General features: G+C 45.8%; 1 long non-coding RNA gene across 1 annotated transcript; it reads right to left on the bottom strand.

Moving 5' to 3' along the window:
* Positions 1-401: 401 nt before the first annotated feature.
* On the bottom strand, positions 402-19,344 carry LOC110580373. Its single transcript, XR_002480336.1, has 3 exons — positions 19,228-19,344; positions 15,147-15,191; positions 402-483 (listed from the first exon to the last, which is right to left on the bottom strand). It is a non-coding gene; the product is annotated as an uncharacterized LOC110580373 (long non-coding RNA).
* Between the last annotated feature and the right edge of the window lie 390 nt (positions 19,345-19,734).

The raw sequence follows: 19,734 nt of genomic DNA, 5'->3' as shown, positions 1-19,734 counted from the left end.
TAATTTCTGATCCTTGTATGTGACCTTTTTCTTTCTCTAGAATCTTGTAGACTCTTTATTTCCTCCAATTTTTGGAAAATTTCCAATGATGTGCCTCAGTGTGGATTTATTTTCCATTCACTGTGACCCAACATTTGATGTATTCTTCAAAGCTGGAAACATTTGTCTTTTTTTAATCTCTGGGAAATTTGGGGAAATAATTTCATTTGTGATTAACCCTGTTCTGTCTTGTTTTCTCTTCTCTCTTCTCTCTCTCTCTCTCTGGAACTCCTACTATTTACAGTCTGGACTTCTTGGACTAGTCTTTTAATTTTGCTTTCTTTTCTAATTTTTAAAATATCTTTGATTTTTTGCTCTACTTTCCGAGATATTTACTATTTTTTCATTTCTGTTGTTTTTAATTTCCAAGAATTTCATTTTGGCTTCAGAATGCTCCTTTTTTGTTTCACTCTGTTCTTTTTTCTTGCATGCAGTATCTTCTCTCTGTAAAGATATAATAAATATACACTTTAATTCTCCGTCTCCTCCCATGTTCTCAGTTCCCCCACGTACTACTTTGTTTGTTGTTTGTTTTGGTTTTTATCTTCCACATAACTGGCTCTCCTCAGATGTTTGGTAGCACTGGGATATCCAATCATGATTAAGAGTGTGGATCTGTTAATCTGATTGGGAACCCTTAAGCTGATTTAAAACTCCAGGCAAGTGGGTAGAGCTTTGGGCTTCATGCTATGATGTAGGATTGCTGGAGAACCTCCCATGTCAAGTATTGCTAGGTCTGTCACTCTTGAATTACACAGATTCCCCAAGTACTCTTAATGTTTAAAAGAGTGCCTGACATATAAGAAGTGCTCAATATGTGTTACTCTTATTATTGTTGTTGTAGAAAGTATGTACCCTGAGAAGCAAATATATACACAACTAATCAAAAGCCCATACCCTTGCTAGGAGCTCCATAGATGCTTATAAATGTACAATCATTCTCAGAAATTTGGGCACAAGCTTTAAATGGTGGCTTCAGTGCTTCATGGTTGTGGGTGGATGATGGAGAAAACAAATGGAATGAGGATGCTGGGGGCCAACACAGGAGAATATGGGAGGCAGCTGGCCGAGAAGGAGAAGGTGGCTAGAAGAGGTGCCAAGTCGCCATGGTGGCTTCCAGAGAATGCTAGTGGTTTCCTCATTAAGCTTGTGTCTAAACACTCTCTATCTTTACAGTTCTAGTGGATTGGGTTCTGGCACGCTTGGGGACAAATTTGTTAATTAGCTCTACGGCTCCTTGGGTGGCTGTCCATTTTATGGGTGATGGCACCAGAGGCCCAGCTCTGCCAGGGGAAAGAAGGAATATTCCATTCATCGGGCTATGGGTTATTAAGCCACTCTTTCTTCCTGTCACGGACAGATTGTGAATAACACTGTGTTCTCTTCCATCCCCTCCGCTGCCTCCTCTTCTCTTTCCACAGCCAGAGGAGGACAGTGAGTCTAGCAAAGCCTTGTTGCTCTCAGTCTGGTGGGTGCTGGCCTGTCTGGCCCTCAGTAATGGGAGGAGTACCTTCTTCCTTCTTCCCACACCTGTCGGTCCCCAGCTACCCGGGAGTCCCCTCAAGAAACCTGACCTGCAGCTTCCGCAGTGCTGGGCCACTGGCCAGAGGGGTGGACTCCTCCTGGGAGCTGGTGTAGCCCTTGGCAGGAGATCAGCTCTGCAAGTCATTGATTTTAACTACTCAGCATCTTGTCTCAGCAATTCTTGTGCATCTGCCTCTCTCAATTCAATTCTACTAACTTTATTGGCACAGAGAGATGGAGAAAGGATTGCCAAAGTCAATAATCAAGTTTCTGCAGCTGGGATGATATGTGTGTGTTTATTTATTTATTTACCTATTTATTTAGAGGCTGTTTCATCAAGATAAGAACTCTTTGGGCTCACACTGTGTATTCTCTTTGGATTATTCTCCAGTAAGACAGTTCCTATTAGGAGGTCTGAGTCAGATCCTTCCTCCCAGTTATGTAGCCTCATTATTTTCTCTTCTTGTTTTATTCTGGTTTGTTTCCATGTCTTTTTCATACAACTTTTTGAATGATGAAAAAAGTCAGGTAAGCAAATATTTACGAGCACCTACTATGTCCTAGGCAGTGTGATGGAGTATTTAAAAACAGACACTACTTTTTTGTTTTCTAAAGTAGGAAAAAAGCTGCGGCAAGCCATAACGCAGTGATCACATGAGGTTACCCATCCATCCAACAGAATATGCTTTCTATACATTAGAGAGGAAGGAAAGCTGAGGAGTTAAGTGTGCAGGTGTCCAGCTCTGCCCCTGACTAGATGTGATTTCGGGCAAACGACCTTGTGGCTGTTTCCTCACTTACAAAAAAAGGGAATTGTAACAGTAGCACCTACCTCTTAGGGTTGTTATGAAAATCATGCAAGATTGAACATAGCGCTTAGAAAAAGCCTGGCACTTAGTAAGCACTTACTAAATGTTAGCTATTATTATTATTATTATTATTACTGTGACTTACAGAGACCTTAGCAGACTTCTCATCCAAGCTCCTTCTCTTCATAGTGAGGATGTAGAAGGCCAGAGAGACTGACTTACCCAAAGTCATAGTTTGGTCTCTTTAATTGCACACAAGGATGCTAATTACCTCTACACCATGCTGCCCCCTTGGTCAATGGTGTGAGTTTTGATTCTGGAAACTCAAGCAAAATTGGCAAGGGATTCCTCTCGAGCCCACCATTCATTGACTAACCTGGTCTGGCTGATCTGCCTTCCCCTCAGCACCCCCAGATATCAGCTGCCCTCTGGATGGGTGGGACACCTGAAAGCTCTCTTGGCATCAGTTTCCCCAACAACTTCTGTTGTTGATACACGTGGTAGGGACCTGGGAGTTTGTGGGACAAGAAGCAAGTGTGAATCAGGAGGCACTGTCTGCTCAGGGTCTTGTTTTGATGAGTGTGGGGCTGGAGTGTTGATGGCCATCGAAGAGTCTGGGAGCTGGGCCCTCTCTCCCTTCCTGCCTCACAACCAGAGAGTTCAAGCATGGGGGAGTATGTTGTGCTCTAATGTAGCCGTGAAGTCATGGAAACACAGAAGGCAGAGAACCCACCCCTTCTGATAGTCCTAGAGACCCTCAGCTATAGACTGTTGCCCCACCAATTTGACCAGCTGGAGCTAGGAAGCTAGGAAGCGGGTGGCATGGGTCCGGGGCATAGCAGAGGACTATGGGCCCCAGGCCCCCGGGGGTGGCTGGACTGTTGGCAGCATCCTTATGGCTTTGGCATATCTGATTTTTTTCTCTCTTTTTTGTTCTATTACAGGTATGTGTGAGTGCAGTCCTGATGCCCCTCGTCACCCAGCAAGATCTCCTAATTCCCAGTCAGCTGCCTGCCTGTACTGGGAGAAGCAAGAGGGGCTCTGGGCATCTGCCTGCGTGCTCCCTGGAGGCAGCAGCGAGCTCCATTGGTCTCTGATGGTCTGCCGCTCCCTGTAACTCTTCGCTGATCGATCCCTGGGAAAACGCGGATGGGCATTTTGCCATTCAGCGGTGCAGGAGCGGCTGCCAAGGCAGTTGGGCATGGAGAGGAAGAATGTTATAAAAACAAGAGAGGAAGCTGGGCTTTTCACACTGAGAGAAAGGAAGGATGGGGAATTTACAGCGAAGAATGGCAGATGGGCGCCATGGTGAGAAAACCGGACTTGGCATTCTTGCCTCGAAGGACGGGAGAGGCCTGGAGTGGGTCCACAGCGGCGACCAAGCAAGGGCAGGGACAGTGCCAGTGGTGATGAGTAATGAGGAGTCCCGGGGTGGCTGCTAGCATGGGACAGGCAGAGGAGGGGCATCTAGAAGACCGGGCCAGTCTCTCTTTTTCAGGACTGGTATGTCCTGAGTTCGCCAGCAGGGAGTGCTGCTTGGCAGTGCATTAGGGATGTTTCAGCTGGTGCCTCTTTTCAAACCAGCCGCCGGAAAAGGGTACTGGGTTCAATCCATGAGTTTGAAAATGACCATTGCTTGTGGAGGAGAAAACTTCTGCTCCTTGGAACCTCACGGGGTGCACTATTTTGAATTCAGTAAATCCAATTGGGAAGTAAGAGCCATCATGCTGTTTGGATTTATGAACAATTAAGTTTTTAAGCCAACACTTGTAAAGTGCTATTTAAATGTAATTTAAAACAACCTTACACATTATCCACTTGGCTTTTGAAATAACTCCAGTAGTTCCATTTTATAGAGGTAAAATGGAGGTCTCAAAAAAGATTGAAATAAGGCCCCATAGCTAACAAAAGTCCATCAGACTTCCAGATTTTGCTGTTTTGTTTTGTTTATTTCCTCACGCCAAATCTTATTTTTTTCCCCCCATACCAATCAGTGATATCATAAGGCTATAATTTGGAGCTCATGAATGACAGGGCATCAGTGAATCTCCTAAAATTATTTGCAAAATTTACATGAAAGTACCTGTGTGCTCTTTTTCCTGGGGAGGGGGTCCATAGTTGGAGCAGATTCATAAATGTTTTCATGATAGCAAAACATTAAACAAAACATCGTAAAAGGAAAAGCTGTTTGGCTAACGCTTCTTAGCGCCTGACACCTGTCCCCTGCTCCCACCAATATCACAACAAACCAAAATGAAATGGTAGGGACAAGTATAACAACCTTTAAAAGCTACGTGAAACACTCAGATCAACTGAATCTTCAGTTCTATTAGAATTTTGGGCTCTGTGTAGGCACAACGTAGCTCTCTTGTCCTAACTGCTTCCTGTGTCTTTTGCTCCCATTCCCACCCAGCCTGGGGACAGGAGATAGCAGACAAGCAGGACATACCGTTTCTGGCTCTCTTCAGAGACTCTTGCAGATGCTCTTGATTTCCCACCCAGAATCCCACTTTGTCGTTTGCTTTCCAACATGCACATTCTTCAGTGTGGCCATAGGCTCTCCTGAATTTGGCCCTATTCCCAGGCCCAGCACATCAGTCTTGATAATCTGGCCAATCATGGTAATTTTATTCCTCTTGCTAGGAACTGGCTTAAGAAAGAACATGTAACTTAATTCTGATCAATGAGATTGGAGGCTAACTCTTCTGGGGATACTTCTGGGAAAGGTTTTTTAGCTTTTAAGGGAACTGAAAAGAATACAGACATCTCTTTTATATCTCTGGCCATGGCTGTGCACATCCTGTAGCCATCCTGAGGCCACAAGGAAAAATGGCTGACGTGGTGAAGACAGCTGAGCAGAAGTACAGAAAAACCCTAGGTCCTTGATGAGGCTGTTGAAATACTGAATTAACCAACCAAGGAGCTACCTTCCTACACTTGATGTTACATGAGACAGCAAATACCCTAGTTGGTTAAGCCATTTTGAATTGAGCTGACAATGACTTGTTGGCAAAAGCATCCCTAATTAATTTATATTAGTCCCGTGCTATAGAACTACCTTCTATGGAATGTCTTAAGGTAAGATAATTCTGTTAGGTTTGAGGTAGACTCACCTTATAGAGAATAAAGAGCCAGTGTCCCCAGATGAATGACCAGAATAGGAGGGGTTGGGTAAAGTCTCATGCATTAATTTCTATAACTCAAAATCCCAAATTTTAGAAGGGATCTTAGGAATAATTTAGGTGACTGTTAAACTCTGACCAATGGACAACTACAGTCATGCAGGGATACTTTAGGAGCCTACAAATATTTGATTAAAATTCAGTTATAATTTTGTTTTACAATGAAAAATTCCTCAATTAAAAAAAATTCACAGTTAAATATTTCACACACCAAATGTTTATATACTGGAAACAACCAACATCTTTAAATTGGGCTTCCAGCTGTACATGCTTCTGTGTATATAGCTCTTGCCATAAATATTTTGTAAATGTTCGTTGATTCAGAATGTTGTGGCTCTGTACTGGTCCTTTCTATATTATTATTGTTTGTTGTTGTTGTTTTTTAATGCAGGCCTTCCCGTGTCTGTTTACATAAAACTGTACACATGAGTATCAGATATAGCATGCATGGGCCCTAAGAAATTAAATGCCAGGTGAAATACACGTTTGCCCAGCACCTTGTAAGGTCACAGGTACAGTAATTAGTCTTAAAATAGCTATTGGACAAAGGCTGCAGGGCAATGATCATGGCACATTATACATAGTTTCAGCATCTATTGTAGGATCCCAATGATTCCCTTCCTTTTAAAGGCTGAATAAGTTTGCCTTGGCAAGGTGAAGCTTCCGGGTTAATCCTAAGGGAACTGATCAGCAAAGACATTGAACCTGACATATGTGTTCAATGTTTCAAGCAAAATAGACTTGTCTGTTTTAAATTTTTTAGTAAATATCTGACAGAGACAGGCAATGGAGAAGCTGGGACGTCATTGGACATCCCATCGTTGCTAACAGCTGTTGTCATGATGTGTCCAGCATTATTCTGGAGCCTCACCTGTATTGATGGATGTAAGCCACCCACAACCTTCTAAGGTAGGTACCATTAATGTGCCCATTTTGAACACGGAAGACACCAAAACAGAGGCACTCAGCCAGCAAAGGGTAGTCTCAGGATTTGGACTCACAAAGTGTGTCTCCAGAATCTGGACTGTTTTTCACTACATTAGATTTTCCCTCGAGCAATGAGGATTTCCTTGGTTGAAGAAACTGTTCACCGACTCCCTCCCTCCACACTGGACATTCTCCACTTGAGGAAGGGGAGCAGGTCTCACATGCTGGTGTTGACTCCATTTTGAAGGGAAATTGTCCTCACGCTCCTCTTTCAAACCTTCTGACCTGAAATTGCAGGGTGAACGCACTTGTACATTTGCAACTACTCATGTGTGTGAATTAGGATTCTCTAAATGCTATGCAGCTAAAACAAAACCATGTCGACCGATGAGGCCGAGATAAGACGGCAACTGCTTTTGGTTTCCCTTGTTTTCAAATGTTATGTATTCATTGAAACAACCTTTTTTTTTTAATGTGGTTACGAGTAAATGTTACAAAACCGAACTTACGAAGTACATTAAGGGTAATGTCTACATCTGTCAGACCTGTCCCTCCTGTTTCACCAGGCTCTGCAGCTGGTTTCGAGTAAGTATCAGAAAAGCGCTTAGAAGCAAGGAATAGATACTCAGTGGCTTAAACAAAGAAGGGTTTGTGGCTCTCACAGAACAAGAAGCCAGGAGGTAGATGGTGCTGGTGATGGTCTGGCATCTCCACGATACCAGCCAACGTCTCTGATAGTCTCTTGACATTTCCCTACGGACATAAGCAGGCTGATGTAGATGCAGCCAACATGGTCACCCTCCAGACAGAAAAGGGAGCGAGGAAAGTATGTACCTCCTTTGTCCCTTCCATCAGGAAAACAAAATGTTCACAAAAAACTGCTGCAGGCGTCTGCTTACATCTCACTTATTTCAAAACTGTCACCTGGTCACGCCTAATGCAGGGAGGCTGAGAAAGTACTTAGCTTCCCTGGGCTTTAGAAGCAAAGTGGATGAGAGAAATGAGGTTAGAAATGGATGCTGAGTCAACCAGTAAACTGTGCCTGCTACAAAGGAAAACAAAGACTTTCCAGGTTACCTTGTTTCTACCACCTGTGTCCTTTAAAGAACCAAACAATATCGGCTTTGAGGGATTTAAAAAATAGGACAACCATGCACCCATTTAAGAACATTTGGTTAATTGCTTATTTTGCATGTAACACTGTACTGGGTCCTGGGAAGTCTCAGAGGTCTGGCAATAGAGGAAGAAGGAAGGGATGAAGAAGGAAGAGATGAGCTCGCTAACCAATTTTTCAAAGTGCTAAGGAATCGTGGGAAATTCTCAATCTCCATTTCTGTGTTACAAAAGGATTGGCTCTCTAAGGACACATCAAACTCTAGAGCTCTCTGATTTTGTATAAATAATCATTTATTAAGATGTTCTCTGTCTCTGCTGCAATGTCATGTGAGGGTTGCTGTCAGCAACATGTAATGACCCACATTTCCCCTGCAGCTTAAGCCATCATTGCATTAATCTGATGTGATGGGGGCAACCAGAATGTGGCATGGGAATTGTATTTTAATGGGAAACAGCACTACAACCTTCAGAAGCAAGGACAGATGGTAAAAGCATGGAAAAGACTGGAAAAAGTCAACATAAATAGGAAATAAGAATTTAGAACTTAGGTGCACCTGGGTGGCTCAGTCGGTTAAGCGTCTGCCTTCGGCTCAGATCATGATCCCAGGGTCCTGGGATCGAGTCCCGCATCGGGCTCCCTGCTCTGTAGGGAGTCTGCTTCTCCCTCTCCTTCTGCACCCCTGCCCCCTGCTCCTGCTCTCTCTCTCCCAAATAAATAAAATAAAAAGAATTTTGAACTTGGAGCTAGCATTAACAAACAATTTATAAACGATTTTCATCCTTCCAAGATTCTAACACTGTCTAGACCCCCTTTCAGGAGTAAGTGGCATGCCTGTTTCCGAAAGTGGCTGCTCTTCATTCAGCCTCAGGTGCTTACCCTGAGTGACCTTGTAGACACAGTCCTTCATACATTTAATAAATCTTTAATGAACACCATTTATGTTCCAAGGACTGTAGTAGGTCCTTGGTCTCTTACCTTGTGATGCTTACGTCTACTGGAAGAGACGGCTACCTTGACTAAACACTGAAATTCACTGGGACAAGTTGCCATAATAGAACGGTGAACCAGGTGCAGAGAACGTACTGAGAGATCCAGGTCAATGCTGCCTGATGCAGGTACGGGACACGGAGGGCGTAAGTGGCGGAGGAATGGGAAGAGTCCTCACAAGGGTAGAACAAGGGCAAAGTCATGGAAATATGTTTGGAAAACTGCATGTCATTTTGTGCATCTTCTAGAATACAGGGTACATGGGGAGAATGGTGCGTGAAGGACTCAGAGAGTCCAGCTCGTTTTGAAAGTGTTTTCGGTTGCCTTACATACAGAAGGATAGGCTAGCAAATTAAGGCAAAACTGTGCTGGCTATTGGTTTTTCTTGGTTTTTCTTTGCAACCAGGTTTCGTTTTTACCATCTGTGTCCTTTATTACAGGGTCTGGAAGCCTGAGAACTACTCATCCCATGCTCCTTTATGTCCAGGGCGCTGAACACCATTAACAGTCAGCCAATGAGACACACTTGCTTAAGATTTGGAGATGGAAGGGCCTAGGAAGCATGCTGTGTTGTTCTGTCTCTGGCAGTGGCTTGTGGGTGCTTGGGCTTTGGCCAAAACAAGGATTTACAAAGTCCTCAGGGCACCCTGTCAACTGTAGGACAGCCGTGATCATCAGCGGAGGTTTTCTGCAGTTTCCTGACCCGGCTAGCAACAACAACTTTTTAACTGTAGGCCCACGGCTGCAGTGCTGAACCTAAAAGCTAGCAGCTTCCCCTGACTTCCACTAATCCCATTTTCCCAACAGTCTTGTAGGCATCCAATCCCCTCTATGAAATCTCTCTGCCTGCAATACCAAGAGCCCTTTCTCTTTTCCTGACTGAACTCTCCCTGCTTCAATATCAATATACAGGAAGGTTAGGGACAAAACCACCCGGAACTGCAGTCAGTGTAACTGTCTACATAGAAAATCTACAGTTACACTTTAGAACTAAAAAGAAAGTTCATCAAGGTTGCTAGATGGGAAGACTGAGATATAAAAAAAAAAAATCAATTGCACAAGTCACAAACCTGAATGTTATCCTTGATTCCCCATCACCTTTCACAGCCAATCAATCACCAAGTCCTGTTGATTAGACCTACTCAACTTGCGTAAACATCAACACCCCTGCCCCCACCCTAATCAGACCACCAACACTCCTCCCCTAGATTACTAACTTAGCCCATGTGGGCTGCTATTGAAAAATACCACGGACTGGGTGGCTGATAAACAACCCAAATGTTTTCTCACAGTTCTGGAGGCCGGGAAGTCGTGGATCAAGGTGCTGACAGTGAGTGTCTGGTGAAAGCCTGCTTCCTGGTTCAGAGGTGGACACGTTTTCATGGCGTCCTAACATGGTAGAAAGGACCAGGGAGCTCTCTGGCCTATTTTATAAGGGCACTAATCTTATTCATGAGGCCTCCACCCTCATGATGTAATCACCTGCCAAAGGTCCCACCTCCAAACACCATCACACTGGGGGTTGGGTTTCAACATATGAATGTGTGGAGGGGCGGGGGTAGGGGGGTGGGGTGGGGAGGGGAGACCCAAGCATTCAGTCCATAGCAACTATCCTAACATCCTCCTACCTGGTCTTCTGGATATAGTTTTACCTTCTTGCATTCTTCACAGCACAGCTGGAATGGTCTTTCTGAAACACAAACTCAATCCAAGCATTCTCCTGCTTCAAAAGTTCCTCATCCCTCTGGGGATAATTCCAAACTCTTCCATGTGGTTTACAAAGTCCTTCACAACCTGCCCTCTGTCTCCCTCTCTAGTTTTACTCTCTCTACACCACACTCCTCTCTTGGGAGCTCTAGCCTTACTGTAATTCTGTCGCATTCTCAAATAAGCTTTTTCATAAACCGTTATCTCTCAGAGCCTCATCCTTCTCCTCAGCCCCTCCTGCTCCTCAGCTCCTAATCCAGCTTCAGGTTAGGGATTGGACCTCATGTCCTCTGACTTGGCAAACTGGGCTCTCCTAACCCCCTGGTACCCCTGCCACACCATGGCCCCTACTATACTTTACTGTTATTGCTTGTTGAATTATTGTTCTTCATCAGCCAACTGTAAGCTCCACAAGGCTGGGAATGTATAGATCATTGGACTTCTAGTGCTGACACATGGAAGGTGCCCATTAAATTTTCGTTGCATATAAACCTGTGCTCTCAGATCTATCCCTCTGAAACAAATAATACATTATATGTCAAAAAAAGAAGAAGAAGAAGAAGAAGAAGAAGAAGATAGCAGGAGGGGAAGAATGAAGGGGGCGGAAGTCGGAGGGGGAGACGAACCATGAGAGACTATGGACTCTGAGAAACAAACTGAGGGTTCTAGAACGGAGGGGGTGGGAGGATGGGTTAGCCTGGTGATGGGTATTAAGGAGGGCACGTACTGCATGGGGCACTGGGTGTTATACGCAAACAATGAATCATGGAACACTACATCTAAAACTAATGATGTAATGTATGGTGATTAACATAATAGAAAAGAAAAGAAAAGAAACCTGTGCTCTAGGCCCTCTTCAGATGTTAGATTGAGGGGTGAGAGGTGGGCAGGAGAAGGGAGAGGCTAGGACAGAGACAACCAAGCTCTACTTGTGGGTTATTGTCCTACACAAACCACCACAGGGGGCCACAGAGAAGTTCATTTCCATCTCAGTAAGCCCCAGGATGAGGTGAGGCACTTGTCTTGGGCATAAAATTTGGGGGGTACCAGAAAGTTCAGTGATCAAGGTAAAGAACATTTTAATGAACACTAAAGAGCCATATTAGAGATGGAGGCAAAAAGAAAAAAAATCAGGAAAAATACTGATCCTGTCTATATTTAAAATTTATAAATTTTAGATATTTTATTCTTCAAGGAGTTTTTACATTAATTTTAATTTTTTATCATGTTGCATTAAGATATTATTTAGTGTACTTGATTACTGGGTGTTTTGGCATGTTCTGAATGTTTGCACCTCAGTCAAGTTCATCACTCACCTAACTGCAGTCCCAGCTCTGATGTGTCTGTAGAGTGTTTTACCAAACTCTGATGGGAGGGCTTGTTCTGTTTCCTTGTTCAGTATAATGTGTGTTACGGGTTGCTTTTGTTTTTTGTTTTTTTAATATACCCTTTCTAAATTAAGGGCTTTCCTTTTATTCCCAGCTTACTAAAAATATTTATTAGGAATGGTCATTGAATTTGAAAGCAAGTGCTTTTTCAGCATCTCTTGAGATGATCATGTTGTGTTTCTCCTCTAATGTAAGAATGTAGTGAGTTACATGGATAACAGTAAGAAAAGTTGTTCCCTTTTTTTTTGTTATCATAAACAAACAATAAGCCTATCTATGAATCAATTATTTTCAGTCATTTGAATTATAGCATTAGGCCAAATCCCCTAACATTCTCATAAATGGAATTAATGGGTTGCCATTTTATTTGAAGCTTTATCATTTTAAACTTTTCCCAAAGAAAGCACACTTTGAAAAAAATGCCATTATCAATAGTAGCAGTCTTCCTTCACGAGTGGTTTGGGGGGAATTTGACACATTTTCACTTCCTACTTCCTCTCTCACTGTTTTCCAGCCCAGTTTGTGCATGAGTGAGGGTCAGGCAGGAGTAACAGTGCAGTAACTGTTAAAACTGATGGGAACTTTCAATACCTTTTCTAGGAAATAAAAGAAAATCCCCCACTCAACCGTACTTCAATTAAAAATTTAAAAAGAGAAAAAGAAATTTAAAAAAAGAAGAAAAGAGAGAATCCCCACAGATGGCAGGATTCTGTTAGGGGAATTTGCTACTTTAGAACCTCCTAACATGTGTAAGTGTTGCAGAAAAATAAAGTTGGAGCTTAGGTAGGAGGAAAGGTAGCCAACTCTTTTGTGTCTTCTCTTCATATCTTGGCTGGGAGTACGGAGTAGAGATAATTTCATGACTAACTCACCAAGGGGCAGTTCAGCCTCTTCTCTCTTTTCTAGGAGCATCTGTGGACTGTTACTTAATTAGATAAGTCAATGTGAAGTCCCGCATGGGAATGAGACAGCAGCATGTGGGGACACTGAGGAAGTGAGTGAGGTTGCCCAGAAGATGTGTGGACAGTGGCTGGGGCAGTGCCCAGGACCACAGTGTAAGCTGCTCGAGAGCAGGGGCCTCATCGTCTATCTGCAGGGCTGCACCTGCCAAGCTTCGTATAAAGCCCGACACATAGCAGTGCCAAGGAAATACCTCACAATGAATAAAAGAATGAACCACCAAGTCCTGCCAGACCCCACCATCAAGGACTGAGCTAAGAGAGGAATATGAGAAGTGATTAGAAAATCCAGGGACATGGTGCCATGACTGCCAAGGGAAGAATGTGTTAAGTGGAGGGAATAGACAACATTGTGTTGAATTATGCTGAGCAGGAGTCATAGCAGTTACGAAACAATTTAAAGTAAAAAAGAAAAACATCACAGCAATGACTTAAAAGATAAGGGTTTTGATGCTATTGTTGCTATCTGTTTGGTGCATGGTAGGAAGTTCAGAGGGGCAGTGCCTCAACAACGGCCCAGTGCTTTCCTTTCTCTCTGCCACTGGCAGCATGTTGGATTTCCTTCTCCTGTCACAAGATGGCTGCTGCACCTCCAGCGATTGTGTCCACATCCACACCGGAAGGAGGGAGGACGGGCAAAAGAGTAAAGCAAGCCAGCCGAGTCTGTCCATTTTCCTCAGGAACACTAAAGCTTTCCCAGAGCAAGCTTTTACTTTCCTCCCTTTCCTCTCTAGGTCATGTGGTTACCTTTAGACCAATTCTGGACCCAGAGTCTTAAGATTCCATCACTTCCTTAGTCAATCACATTCATTATCTGCAGCCAAGGAATGGCCTCTCCCTGAAATCAAGGGGTCTCCAACAGTGGCTGAAAAGAATGGGAATCTTTTGGAGGAACAGAGGGAGAATGCATGTTGGGTAGACCACGGATGATGTCTGATACAGAAGTTACATTTCTAAACGACCCAGCAGGATCAGCTGCATAATTTGCGGGGCCCAGTGCAAAATGGGAATCCAGAATCCCCTGTTCAAAAAATATATGAAGAATTTCAAGACAGCAACAGTGAAGCACTAAACCAAGCGTGGGGCCCTTCTGAGTGCGAGTCTCTGTGCCACTGTCTTCCTCCCGTGCCCATGAAGTCAGCCCTGGGCCCAAAGCCGTCCACTGAGCTGGGAGCTCACTGGTCAACTCAGGTGAAGCAGGGAGGGGGAGGAGAGATGGGTGCAGTAGGTTGACGAGTGAATGGGGGTGAGCAAGTGGTAAAGGCATGAGCACTCACTGGAGAAAATAGACACAGTGTGGTAGAAGAAGGCTGGCTAACTAGGGAAAGAGAGAAGAGAGGGGGCGGAGGCTACGTGCATCCAGCGAACTGCTGCTCAGGTATTTTCTGTCTCTCTTCCGGGCCAGCTTGCTTTGGAGCCTGGGGTGGGGGGTGCTTTCATGTAGGGCAGGTGGGAGAGGAGCTGGGGCTGAGAGCCGCACTCATCCCTCACCAAGCACATGCCACCAAGCCAGGGGATCGTGAAACAGAGCCCCGGGTCAGAAAAGCTAGGTTGGAATCCCAGTTTGGACTAGCAAGACTGAGTCTCCATCCCTTAGTTAGCTCACCTGTCAACAGAGGACAGAAAAGCATGTGTCACATGGTTTATGTAGGGGTGACTTGCCACAAAGGGAAGGCACGGTTATTGCCCTTTGAACAGACACCCTCCACACAAAAGCTGGGCATCCCTCTCCTGCCCACCCCTCCATCACTGTTGACCTCAGCCCCTCAATACTAATTTTAAGAGGAGGTGTCAATTTTAATAGATTCCGTAACTATGCAACGATACAGTCAATACAAGCGGTGGGTCGGATAGTGCAGGGAAGGAAAGGAAAGAAGTAGGCATGTTTGTTTATGTAAACCCACTCTGTTCCTCCCCACTCCCCACCTTTGCCATCCATTAGAGACCGGCTCAGGGCTTATGCTACCCGGTGATGTAAACAGTGTCTCAATGATGTCACCCCCATCAGTGCCAGGAGACATAAATTTCATTTCCCAGAAGATGCAGCAGACAGTAGCTTCTGGGCAAACAGTGACTCTAGCAATAAATATTGGCAGAGGAGAGAGACCTTTAATGGAAAAGCTTTGTGAACCTAGAGCAGCCAGGCTGTAAATCCCAAAACAGGGAGGGATTTAATATCTTAGATCATAAGACAGATTCCTGATCAGAGCAAATAAATAATTCTATAGCCCATTTGAAGCAATCAACTATTAAAATTTAAGTATTGATATAAAAACCACATCTGAGGTAAGAAACCATGGAAATGAGACAGAAGCCCCCTAACTCAAAAGAAAACCAGCCTAGCTTGGGCTCGCTGTTGAGTGGCCAGGTAGAGGGGCGTGTCCTCCGCCAGGATGAGCAAGCGGAGCCGACCAGGAGGTGGCGGGCGGAGCCTCCGCTGGGTCTGGGGTAGGAAGAGGGGCGGACCCACAGAGCCCCAAAGGTAGATCCCACCGGATGGAAATTACCTGATGGCGCAAACAAATTGTGCAGGGAAGACGGCAAGAATTCACCTGGAAAACAAAAAAGGACACGGTGCAAGCTAACCTAAAGGTCAGAAAGTGTCCCCCAAATGTCACTTGTCAACAGAATACGTTGGGAACCTGAGTGCTATGACATTTTAAGTAATGTAACGTGAATTTCCTTTCATTTGGTATTCCTCTGCAGGGAGTTGACTTCAAACACTGCCTGGCTGCAGGAAGAAAACTGAGGCTTGTCTTCATCTTGCCCGATGTCCGGGCATCCAGTGCTTTGGAACACATTGGTTCTTCTCAAAAGGTGATGCTGACATCCAGAGACAAAATCTTGACTATACTTGACCTAGGACATCGCACACCACGCCATGACTGGTCAAGGCCAAAGGCAGACCTAGAGTGGGGAGGATGCACGAAAGCCATGGTGCTTCCACACCTCCCCCATTCTTTGGAATGTTTGCACCCAGTGGGGTAAACAGGTCATGACTCTTCTTGTCCCCTCAGATGTAGAAATGGAAATTCAGAGAGGTTAGGTGACTTGCTCAGGGTCACATCACCTGGGGCTTCTTGCTAAAAATCGGAAGCTTTTCTCACTGTACTACCAAGTGGTGCCAAATTCCAACTCAGCATGAGAAAACTTCCCCGGAAATTCTGCCTCTGGGATGAGAGATTCAAATGTGCACAGGCAGGTCTGGTGATTCCCTGGGGCTCCCCAAACAGGCCCTGCCACTAAATCCTATTCTAGAATTGACCCCCATGAGGGAGCTTCCTCTGGACATAAGGAGCGTCGTCTGAGGCCCCGAGTCCATCTTTCCTAGACCTGGCGTTGGTGTGAGCAGACAGAGGTGAGGGAAGGTGGCCGGCCGATGGCATTTGTCCCATAGGGTGTTTGCCCTGACGGCAGATCTGGATGTGGTCCACAAAAGCTAGCTGTGAATATTGTCCTTGTGGAGAGCGCCAGGGCATTCAGTGATCAGGCAGGCTTGAGAACCTGGATGGACATACCCCGAGGACAAGAGCCGAGTCTTATTCATCTTTATATTCCTCCTGCCCAGCACGTTGTGTGACATTTACTACTCTCGAAACTGGTTTATGGAATAAATGGCCAAATAAACTGAGTCTTGGCTCTGCCGCAAAGGCAGCATGTGATAGTGAGCAAATCCCCAAAGCCCTCTGGACTCTGGGTTCCTCAGGGAGGTGAATTACACCTCATGAGTTCGTAAGGACTAAATGAACCAAAGCATGTGCAATTAAAATGCACCCCAAAACATAAAGCTTCGGGAGAAAGCATTGCTAACATTAGAAATTGCTTTCTCTTTTTAATTTGATTTTTTAAAAGATTTTATTTATTCATTTGAGAGAGAGAGGACAAGCAGGGGGAGAGGCAGAGGGAAAGGGAGAAGCAGACTCCCCGCCGAGCAGGAAGCCCGATGCGGGGCTCCATCCCAGGACCCTGGGATCATGACCTGAGCCAAAGGCAGACGCTTAACTGACTGAGCCACCCAGGCGCCCCAGAAATTGCTTTCTTGACCACTGTTATCTCTCCTTGCTACCCAGTCTCTCTCTCAGCATCCCCCTAATTATGGTCCCCCACCCTGACCTCTACGCTCCAGGAGGTGGTGGTAGGGCAGAAAGATAAATCAGGCTCAAGTCGCAAAGAGGCTACCATCTTACTCTGAGAAGCAGCAGTCCTGAGAGTGTATCTGCAATTAACATGGCAGCTTGGAGACCGCCCATCTCTCACCCTGGTATCCAGAACAGTGACCAGGTTAGATAGATCCGGGGGGGGGGGGGGGGGGGGAGGTGTCGGTGGAGTGTGTGGGCAAATGGAGTGGGTGATCCAGCTGTTGAGCCAAGCGCATCTCAACAGCTATTAAGAGACACCCATTGGAAACAGGAAGTGGGCCCTTTTTGCTATATTAGACTAGGGGTCCCTAAAGGACAACTCGTGGGCCACATCTGGTCTGCTACCTCTTTTTGTGCAGCTGTCAAGCTAAGAACAGCTTTTACATTTTTAAATGGTGGGAAAAAAATCAAAAGAATACTTCGCATGAGATAATTATGTGAAACTCAAGTGTCAACATCCATACAATAAAGTTTTATCAGAACATCACCTCACTCCTTTGTGTACATAATGATCTGTGGCTGCTTTCACGGTTGAAATAGATCTTCAATGGAGACCATTTGTCCATCCCTGGTCTAGGCCTTTAGTTCAACAAACTTTCAAGGTAAACAGACTCTTGCCAAGCTCGGGGCTCATCTCTGATGAATAAAGTATAGCTCTGTTCTTGTGAAGTCTAAGGTCTAGTAGAAGGGCACACAGGTTAAGCACCTAGTCCTCTGTGTTCCTAGAGATGCCAGATCCATTCTGGGACCTCGGGTTTGCAAAGAGATTCCAGTTTGAAGTCATGTGGCCCCTATAATGGGTCCTAGCCATTCATGATTTCAGTGAGGGCACAATTTTGCAGGAGAGTGAGCTGGTCCCTTGAGGCATATCCAGTGGTCCCTGTGAGTGCTTTGGGGTATGGGCTGGCTCTCACACCCAGGTGCTGCCCTGCCTCAGCCTATTCTGACTGGCTCTCTGCAAACAGGTGTGGGGAGATCTAGTCATGATAGTCCGAGTCCCTCGTGCCAGCTCTCCAACAGTCCATGGGTCACCCACCCTCTGTGTATTGCCCTGTCCCCTGTTCCTTTAGTGGACTGTTTTATTGTGTCACTATTACGATTTTATTGTGGGTCCTGCATGCAATCCGGTCTCTCCCTCTTACTGCTCTCCCTGCCTCACACAGATGTAAAATGTCTCTTTCCCCAGGTAGACCCCCCATGTCACTCCTGATGCCACCTTTGGTCAGAGGCTCCTCACAGGGGGCAGAGCTGGCACCAGCAACAGTCAGTACCAAGCACGGAGCAGTAACAGAGTAGTGAATAATAAAATAGTGTTCAAGACGCCAGCAGTCTCGGTGTCGACCGGTCCGCTGCAGAACTAGTGGCGCCCTCAGCCAAGTGTGAGAGAGAAAGTCTACCCTTAAAAGTTATACAGGCCAAGGGGTTCTGCTCCTTTCAGTGCTCAGCGCACACATGGCGCTTATCCAGTAGGATCTAGGAGCTGCGCCCAAAGGTAACGGGTAGGGCTAACTTGAGCTTTGAAAGTGAGGCTTAAGGGTAACTAAGGAAGTAAAAGAGACTCCTCTTCCTGTGGACTCGCAGGGACATGTGATGGTCAAGGGAAAGGCCCCACAGGCACTGACTGGCAAGGAGAAGGGAGAAGAAGGGTAGGTCACGTGAAGGGACCCCACTGGGGAAATGAACTCCAAATCGGGAGCAATATGGAGGGTGAAGAGAGTGTGCAGGCTTCATCCAGGAAGGAAGATCTGCTATGGCAAAGGGGTGCTTTTGCTTGTTTAGGAGGGGGGCACTCGGAATGAAATTTGTAATCTTAGGGGGAGACTTGAAATGAGCTATAGGATTTCAAAACAGGTGAGGGATGGCCACGGGGTGCGGAGCTGCAGTGCTCTGGGCTGTGGAATTCGCTCTTCTGCACCTGCTCTCCAGGCCCGTTCTGTCCGGCTAAGCTGCAGAGGACCCTGGTGCGCGGCGGCAAGTGAACGAACCTCTGTCTGTGAGGTCTGAGGCTGGCTGGTATCCTGAGACAAAGCATCCCCACTAGGACAGACTGCTTGAGGTGGGAGCGCTCTGACAAAGCCCCAAAAGCCTTCACGGTCACCGTCACTCTCTCTGTAGAAAAGTGTATATGAACCAGATGTGCCTAATTCCAACCAAAATACAAGTGCACTAATGGAAATTGCATTTGTACTTGACATTTGTGTAGTGTCTTATAACGGTAGAAGCTACTTTCAAAAGCGTGATCTTCCCTTACTCTCTAGACCCGTCACAGGAGGTGGCTATTACAACCAGTTTTCTTATTTTTACAGATAAGGATGGGAAGATGGAACATGAGGCTGGTACCCTCCATATCAGTAAGTCAGTCCAGAGGAGGGGGGTCTCTGGGTTCATCCGACAGCTGAACAGCGTCGTCAGCAATTTGGTTCCTTTCCTTCCACTCTGCCCTCCTCACCTCTTGGCCTTGTCCTCGGGCTGTTTTCCTGGGTCAGAAGACAGCAGCCACATCCTCGCACCGTCCTCGGGCTGTTTTCCTGGGTCAGAAGACAGCGGCCACATCCTCGCACCACGAAACCCTAAAGCAAGAAGAGATTGTGTCTTCCTTGAGTTCATTTTTAAGACTGAGGGAGTCTTTGCTAGAAGCCCTTCCCCGCAGACTTTTCCGCCTGCCGCATTAGCGAGAACTGGCGCTATGTCCATTCCTAGTGGAGTCGCGGGAGGAGGAATGCATTATCGGCCTGGGCTCCGATGAGTCGGGCTGACTGGCTTCACTCTCAATTCACGACCGCTAACCTCAAGAAGGCTCTCGCCACTGCCTGGCAACACGCGATATTATTTATTCCTACACCAGTGCTTCTCGGACGCAAGTGTGCATCAGAGTCCCCCAGGGGCTTGTCAGAGCACACAGCCTGCCTGACGTGGCGCCAGAGTTCCTGACCCAGGAGGGCTGGGGTGGGGCCTG

The sequence above is a fragment of the Neomonachus schauinslandi genome, chromosome 4, assembly GCF_002201575.2.
Source record: "Neomonachus schauinslandi chromosome 4, ASM220157v2, whole genome shotgun sequence".
Lineage (NCBI taxonomy): Eukaryota > Metazoa > Chordata > Mammalia > Carnivora > Phocidae > Neomonachus > Neomonachus schauinslandi.
This window is presented reverse-complemented; position numbering and strand designations above follow the sequence as displayed.